General features: G+C 37.4%; 1 protein-coding gene across 11 annotated transcripts in view; it reads right to left on the reverse strand.

Annotated features, from left to right (window-relative positions):
- Nucleotides 1-12018, reverse strand: part of TENM2 (teneurin transmembrane protein 2) — a 616658-nt gene that overhangs the window by 477976 nt on the left and 126664 nt on the right. The window lies entirely within an intron of this gene.

Here is a 12018-nt window from a genome sequence, read left to right on the forward strand (position 1 = left end):
CATGACCCACAGAATGTGATCATCTTCACTGTCCCTCAGGATGACCATTTACCCATCTCAGCAGTTGGAGATCTTCAAAATTCTACAAATATCTTCTTGTTCAATGGACCATAAAGAGAGATTCTTGTAGTCTACTTAATTAGGACATCCTTACTGAGGCATAGATGCTTTAATATATGCACAGTTAGCATGCATAGACTGCAAAACGAAAGATGCTGTAGAAAGCAAGAAATACATCAAGTTTGAGCTCCCTACCCACTGGGGTACTAATTATTTTGAGTTGGTATTTGTATCAATACCTTCCTCTTGTGGTATCCTAGGCTCAGGTCTGTACTAGTTCTTAGAAACTCTCCTGACAAAACCTTTTGCCAGAAATGAAATCTTCACCCACAAGAAGTACCTACAAGTGCTAACAACAACGAAAAAGGAACAAAATGGATGCTCTTCTGCATGTGGTTATGGAGGTGAAGAATTAGCTCTGGCTCACGTAGCTGGGACAGCTGAAGACATTTCCTTTCCCACTGTCCTCTCAGCGCGGGTACCAGCCCAAGCCCACCTGCACGGAGCAGGCCGCAGCCCAGGCCAGGGCCTCAGTTTCAGCTGCCAGAGCACTGCAGGGGCACAATTCCCTCTGACACAAAGGTTAGAAACTCCAGCAGAAAGATAATAAAAAAAAAAACACAAGGCAGTCATGTCTTTCATCGTTGCAGTTGCTCACATAGCGTATTTAAGGAGGTCATAACATTGGCATAAGTATTGGCTAAATCATTGCTTTTTGGCTGAAATAGATTATGTCCCTGTGAGAGGATAAATGTACTTGGCCAGAGGAGCTAGTGAACTTGAGAAAAGGTTTCTTGGCTTTATTTAGACTCTGACATTTAAACTTGGAGGGGAGAAGGGGGTTGTAGCTCTTGTATTTTAAATACGTTAGGTAACCAGGAGAAACAGCTGCTTTTTGCCACCCACCAGTACTCTGCAGTCTGAGTGATAACTGTAAACATGCTTACTTTTTCCCCTTTTTTTCCACTTAACTACCACGGTGTACTTCAGAGAGGGGAAAAAAAAAAAACAGAAAAGCCAAAACAAAATCAAAACCCACGCGGCACTGAGACTTGTTGGGCTAGTTTTATTATACTAGATTAAGGTTAAAACTTTTAAGAGAAACAAAAGACTCAAAATTTTCTTCCAATTTCTCACCTCTCTGTCTAGTGGCTAAACTGACTTCCACATGCTTGTATTCTTCAGCTGAATGCTTTGATCCTGTACTGTTTTTTAAACTGGAAATACACTTGCTTACACTGGTGGGACAAACCCTTGCTTGAAGTTTGAGGAGACACACAACTGTTCACATTAGCAATGCTTGGCTCCCTGATCCCAGTTCAAAGCTCTCTCAAATTCAGATAAGTCACCATTATAAAACACAAGAACAGATGACTGCAGTACAGAATTGAGCAGAAACTGGCAATTGCTTTCTGGCTGACTTCACACTACTGTTCTGTACTTTGCAAATGCCTGTTCTATGGGCAGGTATTTTTCTAATTATCAGTTCAGAAAAACAAACACAATTTAATGATTGCTAAACTTTAAACTGCCTGGCCTGATTTATACTGTTTATGAAAGAACATTTATTTAGTCACTGCTGTAGTTAAAAGAAGGATTTGCTAGGAACTTGATACTAAGTATTTCCATGATAATAGCTTATTAAAACATCTTCTCAAGCAGACAAAATTACTTGAAATTGTTTCCTCAATGAATTTTCTCCATAGAGTTTTGGGCAATTACACTACAAGTAGAAAAATAACAGGAAACGATAAGATAATGCTATACTGTTGATGACGTTGTGAAACAGCCTTCAGCCACCTTCATGCAGGACACAATGTGTAACCTCTGCATAGTGGTTACCACGGCAAGTCCAAAAGCTTAATACAAGAAAATAAATATGAAAATGGGACAAATGTCTCAACAGCTTTCCTTTGACCTTTCTTAAGGAAAATACTGTTACCAGAGATAAACATAAAAATGTGAACAACTTGATTTTAATAATACAATATTAAATTTTTTTGAAATTAGGTAGTTTTTAAGAGATGCTTAAATTATTGTAGATAATTTGAACAAGTTTAATTTTTTTTAGCTATAATATAATTACATATTTATATTTATTACAGTACCTTTTTTTTCCTCTGATTTCCCCGTTGCTTGAGGACAAAACCCAAACACCTGCAACTAAATACATCACCCTGAATGCAACAAAACGTTTTTACAGATTCTGCTCATCCTCATTTCTTCTTCTGAACAAAACAGACAGAAAAAAAACACAGCTCCGTAGCACCACCAACAAACAGCTCTGAAAGTTCAGACATCATCACCATAAGTGGTCCAAAATGCGAAGAAATTAAGTTGTAACACACTCCTAGAAATCTTCTTTCACATTTTTCTTACACTTATTTTATATTAGTGAAATGCTGTTTCATTATAATGTTAAATACCCTTTTCTGTTTCACCGAAAAATCTTTATGTAATGTATTCCTGGAAAGGTACAATGGCACAGTTTTGGTTAAACAATGAAAACAGAAAAATTCATTTTGAGTTACAAATGCTTGATACTCTTTGACTTGCCTGTCTCAAGGGTAGTCTGTGAATTCTTTATTTTGAGTTACTGACCTAAACAGTGCTCATGTTTTTTTTAACCTACTTACACTACAACAGAGTGGTGCAACTAATAACAACTGACTTAACTGTTTTTCTCACCTATGTTTTTTTTTGAAACTTTTGAAACACGGTATGTATGGATAGTAAAACAGTTGTTTAAGTTTCAGAGAATGGCTTGGATTGAAAGGGACCTTGAAGATCATCTAGTTCCACTGTCCTGCCGTGGTCAGAGTTGCCACCCACTAGATCAAGATGCCCAGGGCTTCAACCAACCTGGTCTTGAGTGCTAGTTTCAGGCGTGTAGTGCATCACCTGATCCAGATCTTCCATAGATAGCAAATATAAAGCAATAAATGGGACATGTTGTACTTGCTGCTGATGCACGTACAGATATTGGATATGTAGCACGTTACACGTGCCTAATAATCTTTGGACTCGTTATTAGACCAGCATAAGATTTCCTCTATTCACGTGCAGTAGCTATTTACCTGACATTACAGCACAAGTGGTAGCAAAAGCATAACTATAGGGTAGCCCAAGAACATTAAAACACTAACTCCTGCAGGGTAATAAAAAAAAAAAAAAAAAAAGGAGAAGCTGAGAAGTGAAAAACAGTTTTTTCTTCAGGAGTTTTAAAAAATGTGACCACTTTTTGTGTTAGCAAAGTGAAATCAACAGGAGGTATAGAGGGAGGACTCAAATTTTAATGGATTACTGAAGCCTACGCTAAATCTCTCTTTATATTTGAGGTTGATTCTTAAACTGAACTTATTTACAATGCTTGTTTCATGAATTTTCTAATGATCCCTTGTACTATTACATTATATGTAGCCATTAGAACTGCCGCTCAGAACAGACAGAATGCAAAATGCAATAATCACTTGAAAGTTCAAGAGAAAACAAAGCACCTCACATTTACTTTGTGCCCCTAAATAACCCACTAAAACTAGATCAAAACATCACAATAGTGCATGCAATATTAGAAAGTATTAAAAAACCACAAAATACATGGTACACGATGTACCTATCTGTTCATTAAAAAACAACCCACAAAACAGGTCTTAAAAGCCTGCACTTTTCAACATCAACAATTGGAAATAAGCTCGTGATTCAGAGATTCAAATGTTGCTTACTATTTTATGCACGGACTATTTTTGAAATGAGAAAGTCTGGTAATCCAGCTTTGGCATATCACAAGTTCTTAGCAAATAAATAAAAGGGTTACTTAACTACTGTATTTTCCACTTTACATATTACCAAGAAGGACATCACTTACTTCTGGATCACCCTTGCATTTTTTAGAAAAGATAATAAATTAAATGCAATTTTAAACGAAATATCACTATAATAAGAATATTTTGTTGCATAACACAGCACTGATGACAATTGGGCTGGTTTTGATGTCAGTCCAAAAAGTCAAAGTATATTCGGACAGTCCATTTGGTACAACAATGTATTTCTATTGATGCCTTCCTTACGATTTTTCACATTGTATTTTATCTTTTCAGATACCGAATTTTCCTTTTAGAGTAGCCAATCTTTCTAAATATCATGTTGAAAATTAAATGTGTTTAGAACAACATTTGAAGTAGCCATGTTACAACTGTTCTGATAATTGATTTTTAGTTTACCTTACAAAAGACATGCAGTGCTCATAGGCATTCTGTGGTGTTCCTTATTGCAGGGAAGAAAAACCCTCACAAGTCAGTTTTTTTGTTTTCTATTTTTAATAAATAAAAGCTATAGGAAGTATTTCCAGAGTAAGGGCAGTCAAAATCATAACTACAACAAAATCAAACACTGCAACAATTACATATGCTGTGTTTTTCTGTCTGCCTTGGCATACATATTGTTATGTCCATTATCATCCAAGAGTTCAGTACTGGAGCTTCTTAAAAATCTCAGAACTGTTTAAACCTGTTATGAAGGTAACATCCCATTAAGAAAATAACATGCCATCAATGAGCGATGGAAAGCCCAGAAGCGACAAGACTGAGCTTTCTACCATCCTTAGCTTCACATTGTGCACTAACTGCTATGGATTTACACTTCATTTTCCACATTGTTTTGGGCAGTGAGTGTGAATATTGAGCACATCCCCTTCTCAGCACTGAGAAGTTTTAGAATCACAGTTGACACTTAAGAAGGAAACTCCACATTTTTTCTCAGAGTACTTTATGTCAGTTAAAAAAAGCAGCTGGACAAAGACAGGAACAAATTTCTGAATGTCATTAAAGATATGGGTTCTGTCTGATGAACCTCATCAGATGAAGATCACCAAAGACTTGAAAACTCTACCACTACAATTTCACTCTTAGCTAAGAACCTGTGAGCGCTGAACGTCCGAAGCAAAGCATAGCACACAGGAAACCACTCTTCATTTTCATTTCCTCTGATAAAAATTGTGTGCTTTTGGACTGTTGTACACTCTCTGCGAACATGAGAGATGGCAAACAGTGGATAGGATCCAGAAGAGGAAGGAAACTAGTGGCCTTCAATCATCCACTACACAAAATTATTTCCATTGGCTCACTATTGGATATTTATACAATTTACAACCTTGAAACTTTTTTCCAGATTTGCCAAAATATTATTTACATCCTACGTATTTGTAGCTGGTCATCAAAAGTGCAGCAGCTCCCACACTGATTCCCAGCCCGGATGGGAACACCAGCCCTTAGAAGCAGATCGTGTTGCACCAGCTCAAAGGTTTGTGTCACAAGCAATGAAAACAGAACAATTACAAATAGCAAAAAGTTTAAAACATTTTTTAATAGAAGCGCATAAACTCATCCAGAACGTATCACTAGTTATACCAGTGAGACTGAGATGACATCTACTTTTCTTCCAAGATACACAGACATAGAACAGTAAAAAGAATCTGAAGCAGAATTAAAGAACGGTGACAGGATGAAATTCTGTGGGTGTCCTGGCATTTCTTAGATGCGTGAAGGGTCTCATTCTCCTCTCTGAGAATGTTTCACCAATATTCAAAACAGCTGTAACTGTCCCCGCATGGCAAACACTGCCCAAATAAAAAAAATAGTGATCTCCCATAATTATAAAGTATTTCCGCTCCTAAATAAAAACTACTTACAAATATTAATTAGACTTCAGAACAACCGTGAGAGCTAAATCTGTATTAGCCTTAGTCTACAGGAAAAGTTAAGCATCAAGAGGGTAAGCGCCCCATCCGAGGCCATGCAAAGAGATTGCTGCACACTAGGAACCCTGATTTCCACTCTTTTATTTTCAGCTTGTAGTATGTTTGGTTTCTACACAGTCAAGGGTGTATACAGATAAAACAAAAAAGAATCAATCCATGACAGCCCAATAAGTTATCAATTAATATAATTACTTAAAATTAGTATAGCTGAACAAATTCATAAAAGGGATTTAAAGGTCTAACGTGAACTGGCCACTTCAAAAGACCGAGTTTGCTTAAAGTAATTGCCTAAACAACGTTATTACTCTTCTACTGCCTAGAAAGAACAAACAATACTATTATCTACTGATAAAATGTTGCTAATGAAGAAAGGTAGAATAATTTATCACTGCATAATTAACACAATGCAGTTAAGCATGCTTTAACGATTCTGTATAACAGTTTCCTATCACTAGAGAATACTTTTGAGTTAGGAAATAATTGTCTAAATAATTTTTGATTAAGTCTTTGATCAAACTGATCAACATTTACAGAAGTGAGATAAATGTAAATGCCCATGCAATGAATGACAACTTCCTTCATTTAATTGCCCATTGGTGGTCTTTCTTCTTTCTAATCCTAGGGTTGAATGCTGCCTTTAATTAAGTTAATGGGATTATTAACCTTACTAGCAACAGAGCTAAGACGTCAAGCTGGTTTATGCAAGTTGTGCTCCTCCAGCCATTACCTCTCTCTCTGGCTTTCACCAGCACTTACTCATTTTTTCATTTAATTTTTAGTGGCATTTTTCCTGTGTCCTGTCCTCTTTTTGGGCTTTTTCTTTCTGTTTTCTCATTAGCTTTATTTAGCTCTCATGTTTCACGATTTGAATGCTGTTAATTTCCACAAGTGTTTTCCTGTACATTCACACTAATCCACAAGCTATCTGAGAACTTCCAGGCACGGCGCTTCCATATTACTCCAGGGTTTTGATTTTAAACATATCAGTGTGCTATAGTGCTAGAGAAGCATAACTGACATCAAAGGACTTGTACTTTTCTTGACTCAAGCAAGTCCAATGCCAAGAATTTTACGACCATTCTCCCTTAACTCTTATCCACTTATGTTCAAATACTCCATAACTCTACACATGATAGGTACATTCACTCCTGCTGGCAAGAGCAGAAGCTGTACCACTCCTAGTCATGTACCTTTCATTTATTGTTTCTTCTTAATAGAAAACTATGCTGCTGAGGGGGAACTTTTCTTGAACTTGAGATTACACAGGGCTCCTGTGTACGTCTCCACAGAGGATGCTCCTATATGAAGATGATATTGCTGATGAGATTTATCAGCAATTTTCAGACACCTACAAGACTAGTCTCAGTACTCATCAAATGTCGTAATCATGCAAACAGCTATGAGTTTAGGCACATTACCTAGCATTTCAGTTGAGAACACCACCTGTTGTTCATTTACGTTATTATTCCTCACTCTGTCCAAGAACCACATCCCTTCTTTCTTTAAAGCCTTGATGAAACCTCTCCTACCTCAATCTGATACTAATAATTCTCATATGCTTATTAATGATGCTATAATATACTTTCTCTCTGCTAGCAGTGTCAACTTAGGAAAATAATGCTTAAGTAAGGTTTTATTAGAGACCACTTGTAAGGCTGTGTAAAATTAGGATAATGAAGTAAATGCAGTCCTTAAAAATACCTCATATCAATGAGGAAAAAAAAAGTCCTTTTGTGTGCATAAACTATTAACCTAATTACTTGGAAGTTCCTTGCCTCCTTAAACACCAATTTTTATCAGAAATGACATAACGTCCCATAGGGATCCTTTGTCTTAAAGGTTTGAGTTAAAGTTAGGAAACAGTTAAACAGGAAAAAAGAGCAATGAATGAAACTCAATGGATTATCATCTTATGGCATATGACACAGGTGACACTGTATCTCAACAGCTTCCATAAAAACATTTGCAGAAATGTTTTAAATTCTAGTCCTCAGGTAGCATGGTGAAGTCAGAAGAAGGCAACATAAGTTTCCCAGAAGACAACTATACCTCAAGTGTTGTACCATCTTTAAAAAAAAACAACCAAAATTATTTGTAAAAATTGATTCACAGAAATGGATAAATGAATACAACTGTTACACAAAATGACCAAGGACAACTCAAAACCTCCAAAGTGAAATTCCCAGCGTCCACAGAGCAAGTGGCTGGCAGAGCCAGAATTGAGGTCTGAAAGGTGTTCCTCCCCAAAGTGCAATGTAATATTTGCTTGCACATCACCATAGCAAAAGAGAACAGTTCTGTGGGGTTTTTTTTGTTTGTTTTTTTAATCAAGTAGAATAGGCTCCATTGCTTATTCAGTTTCACAACGCAGTCCACGTGAGGGAACAGAAAACCCCTGAAACAGTTCTGAAGAAAATGTATAGGGACTGTAGGCGCAGTTTAACAGAGGTAACAATCACAAGCTCTTCACAAGTCCAAAGAAACTACTGCAAGCTTGTACGTTTCCAAACGTTCTTTAGCAGTGTTGACTTTGAAATGGTTTGTTTAAAAATTTGAGAATAAGAAGAAAATAACTGCACACTAAGCTATAATGATCCTACTATAAACCTAAAGAAAACAACGCCTGGAAAGAAACAAACATCTCATACTCAAGTCCACTTCTATACCAGTCACAGCCACGCCCCCACCTCACATAAACTAAACCTAATATATTCTTTTTTTCCCCACTGTTCCAACTGTTTTTCAGCTGTTGTCACAGGAAGTCTTCCTCAGAGCAAGCCAGTTCACATTTTCTATTGTTTTGTTTCCCAGATTTGACACATCGTAATTCTTATTCTTGAGGAAATCCAACAAAACGGGAACTGACCTCTTGAGAGAGCATCACATCATGGTAACATCACCTACAGTAACTGCACCGTAAAGTCGGGATTGATTTAGTGTAAAAAAGCAAACAAACTAAACGCTCAACCATTTCCCCAACACCTTCACTCTCCTACAAGTTCTTTAAAGAGCTCCAGACCGTCAATGAAGGATTAGGGACAATTTCTATAAGCAGAACTCATAAAAGAAGGAACAATTAGACACATTACATGGACTGGCATTGGGAGTTCTTCCAATGTGTCCAGTCAATAAAGTATCTTAGTTAACCATCTCCATAGTAACTCACCTTTTTTCAGTTATGCCTCAGATGAACTGCTATCTAGCAGATGGGTCCAGGATTTCAAGCGCTCTGTACATTTATGAAACACAAACACCCAGATACGCACTTCTGCCTTTACAGTAGTCACACATGAAACAATCCCCCTGACAAAGCATTCTACTAAATCCTTCACAAGCTATTTTACCAATGTTCCAAGATTGAAAGCATTTCTCCTCTTCACAAAGAAAGACAATGCAATCCCATTTTTTAACACATAAGGTTTACTGAGGCAAGAAGAAGAGTGAAGTACAGACCAACCCTGCTATTTAAAGCCTCTATTAGCTTCAGGAGGGTGTTCTGCCTTACAGGCAGGGGAAAAAGCAGTCTCTTATCTCTGTCCCTCTCAGTGCAGGAAGGAAACTGGAAACAAACACTATAAATGCTTTATTATCCTGAACTGAAATCAATAAACTATCAACAGTTTTAACCTAATTTACTAGGAAACAGAATTGGAGAAGTCTCTGACAAAGATTTTCATATACATTAAGAGTCATCAGATTGTAAGATTTTGGTCAATATTGAGCCAGACACTGACCTACAGGTGAAATGACCCATATGCCATTACCGATTTTCCCAGTCATCCAAAGTCCCTCGGTAATTTCTAACTTGCGTGAAATCTTATGAATTATTGAAGTAAAAAAATAAAAAGCAAAGAGCAAAGGACAGAAAAGTTTTTCTCATGCCTTTTTTTTTTTTGTAGGTATGTGTATGTAACTCTTTCAAAAGAAATTCTACATGAGAACTTCAACTATCAACCACATGGATTTCTGAGCTTCACACATGCTTTGGCTAGGTAAGGCATGACAACAGAACTCCAGGTACCACAGAATTAAACAGATGTTTACAAACAGACTTTTTGCACTCCCCAGAAGTAGAGCCTCCTACTGAGAAGAGAATTAGGAGGTGCGCGTTGGAGTACTTTGCAAATAGCTGTAAGAGATAATTCTTTTTCGCACCTTTGTCTCAAAGCTTGCTGAGGAACACAAATGGACAAGTCCAGGCAAGTCCTGGTCAAAGTTCCAGAAATCCTTTGTCTGAAGATTTGCAGGCCAGGGCAAGGAGAGAGAGATAAGTAGTAGCTTAATGGCCTGGAAACGGTCTTTTGTGTGGGCTCATCTCGAGGGAGATAGCCATCTCAGGGGTGCTGCACTTGACTCTTACCGAAGTGCCCAGGAATGCCACGTTGGCAGAAGAAGAAGGATAAAAATAGGACCTACAACCAAGAGAGGTTAGGTCTCTGACATCAGATTCCTTGTGACATGCTACCTGCCTGCTGCTGGACCCTCCTGGGCCTGCTGCCCGCTTGCTGCCTAACGACAGCCACTCTGCTGCTGCCTTCTCCTGGGCTCCTGTATCGGCCTCGGACCATTGGAACATCGTGCAACAGGACGCTGCTCAATCTTTGGTGGTGACTATCCCCGCTTCACATCATTCTTGCTCTTTCCTATCTTTCCTATCGCCTGCTTTCCCTTCCCCATCACCCTAATTCGTAATAATTGCCGGCCTTCCTTTCCCCATCTCCCTGATTGCCTAGGATTTGTAATAAACTGGTCGGATCACCATTGAACCGTTGTTTCTTAATCTCATGTTGGGTACACATATATCAAAGAACCTCCTCTCGCTCTGATAATCGGAGTGAGACAATGGCAAAGCAGAAAACATGGGAAAGTGACACCTCTAATAAAACTGCTGTAAAGATTTCAACTAAAACAGAAGTTACTGACCAACTTTGGACAACTGCAGTTGTCTTTCCAGTAACACAAGATAACAGGCAACATAGAAGATGATATCCAAAAGTACTACACTGGGGATCAAGAATAAATATATAAATACCTACACATTTTTTTCTTCACAGTGACTCCATTCTAGAAAAAGTTGTTCCCCAAACAACAAGGGCAGCTTTCTAGGGATAAAAGTTTAGTCCTTATACAAGCAGCCAGAATACAAACCAGAAAAAGAAAACAAATGTTTGTTCCATCATATGTAATTAAACCAAGCAAAACCCTGCAAATCTGTAACAAACTTCCTCAACTTGTCTCACTAAGTTCTGAAACATCATTAATGATAAAAAGATCAACGTGTTTTATTTCAGCCACCATAAGAACAAAGGATTTCATCTCGTATCTTCCATCTACCTCCTGCTATACTCCTGTTTCTTGAGGGGCAAGCTAACAGAATGACAAACTGAGGAAGCACACCAGAAGTTGAGAAGCAACAGAAATCAAGTTTTAACAATGTATCTAGATTGTAAAACTCCAGAATTTTGACTGAAGAGAGTTACACTGTAACACACATACACAATTTACAAATTTCCTTGCTGAATTTTTTCATAAAATATCTTCTCTATTTTTGGAGACAAGTCTCTTCATTCAATCTCATGAAAGGATTACAAAGAACAAAGAAGTCTGCATGAACTTGAACTCCTGTTCCACTGAAAGTTATTTCTTCCTTTATTTTTAAAACAACTTCGTGTCTACTTTCAGCTACTTTTTGCCTTTTTCTTTTAAATTTATGAATATCTGTTATTTGTACATAGTGATTTTCTAGCATAAAATAAAATTAGTTAACTCCTTTCCTGTAGATACATTCAAGGACATCTATAAACTTGCAGAATATCTTGACTGAATCCTCTGTTTTCCAGCTGGATCAGTTTAGTTCAGAACTAACACTAGTTCTCAGAAATTCAAGCCTAAACAAGCAAACTTTCCCCTCTGCTTTGCACAGGTGAGAAACATTAGCTAGCTGCCTTTCTATCAGTTATTTAGCCATCTGAAATGTTTTATATTCACTATCAAAGACTTTCAAGAGACTACTGGATTATTTTCCAATAATCAAGACTACAGAATTAGGAAATGTCCCATTTAGAAATTGAGTTCTGAATGATAAGAATGAAATACAAATTGGTCCATGCTTCCATGACTCCATTTAGACTGCATTAATATTAGTTCTGATCCAGTACAAGTGCATCACCAGACAGATGGTCAGATCAGTGCTTCAAATGGGA

This window comes from Numida meleagris, chromosome 12 (genome assembly GCF_002078875.1).
Source record: "Numida meleagris isolate 19003 breed g44 Domestic line chromosome 12, NumMel1.0, whole genome shotgun sequence".
NCBI lineage: Eukaryota > Metazoa > Chordata > Aves > Galliformes > Numididae > Numida > Numida meleagris.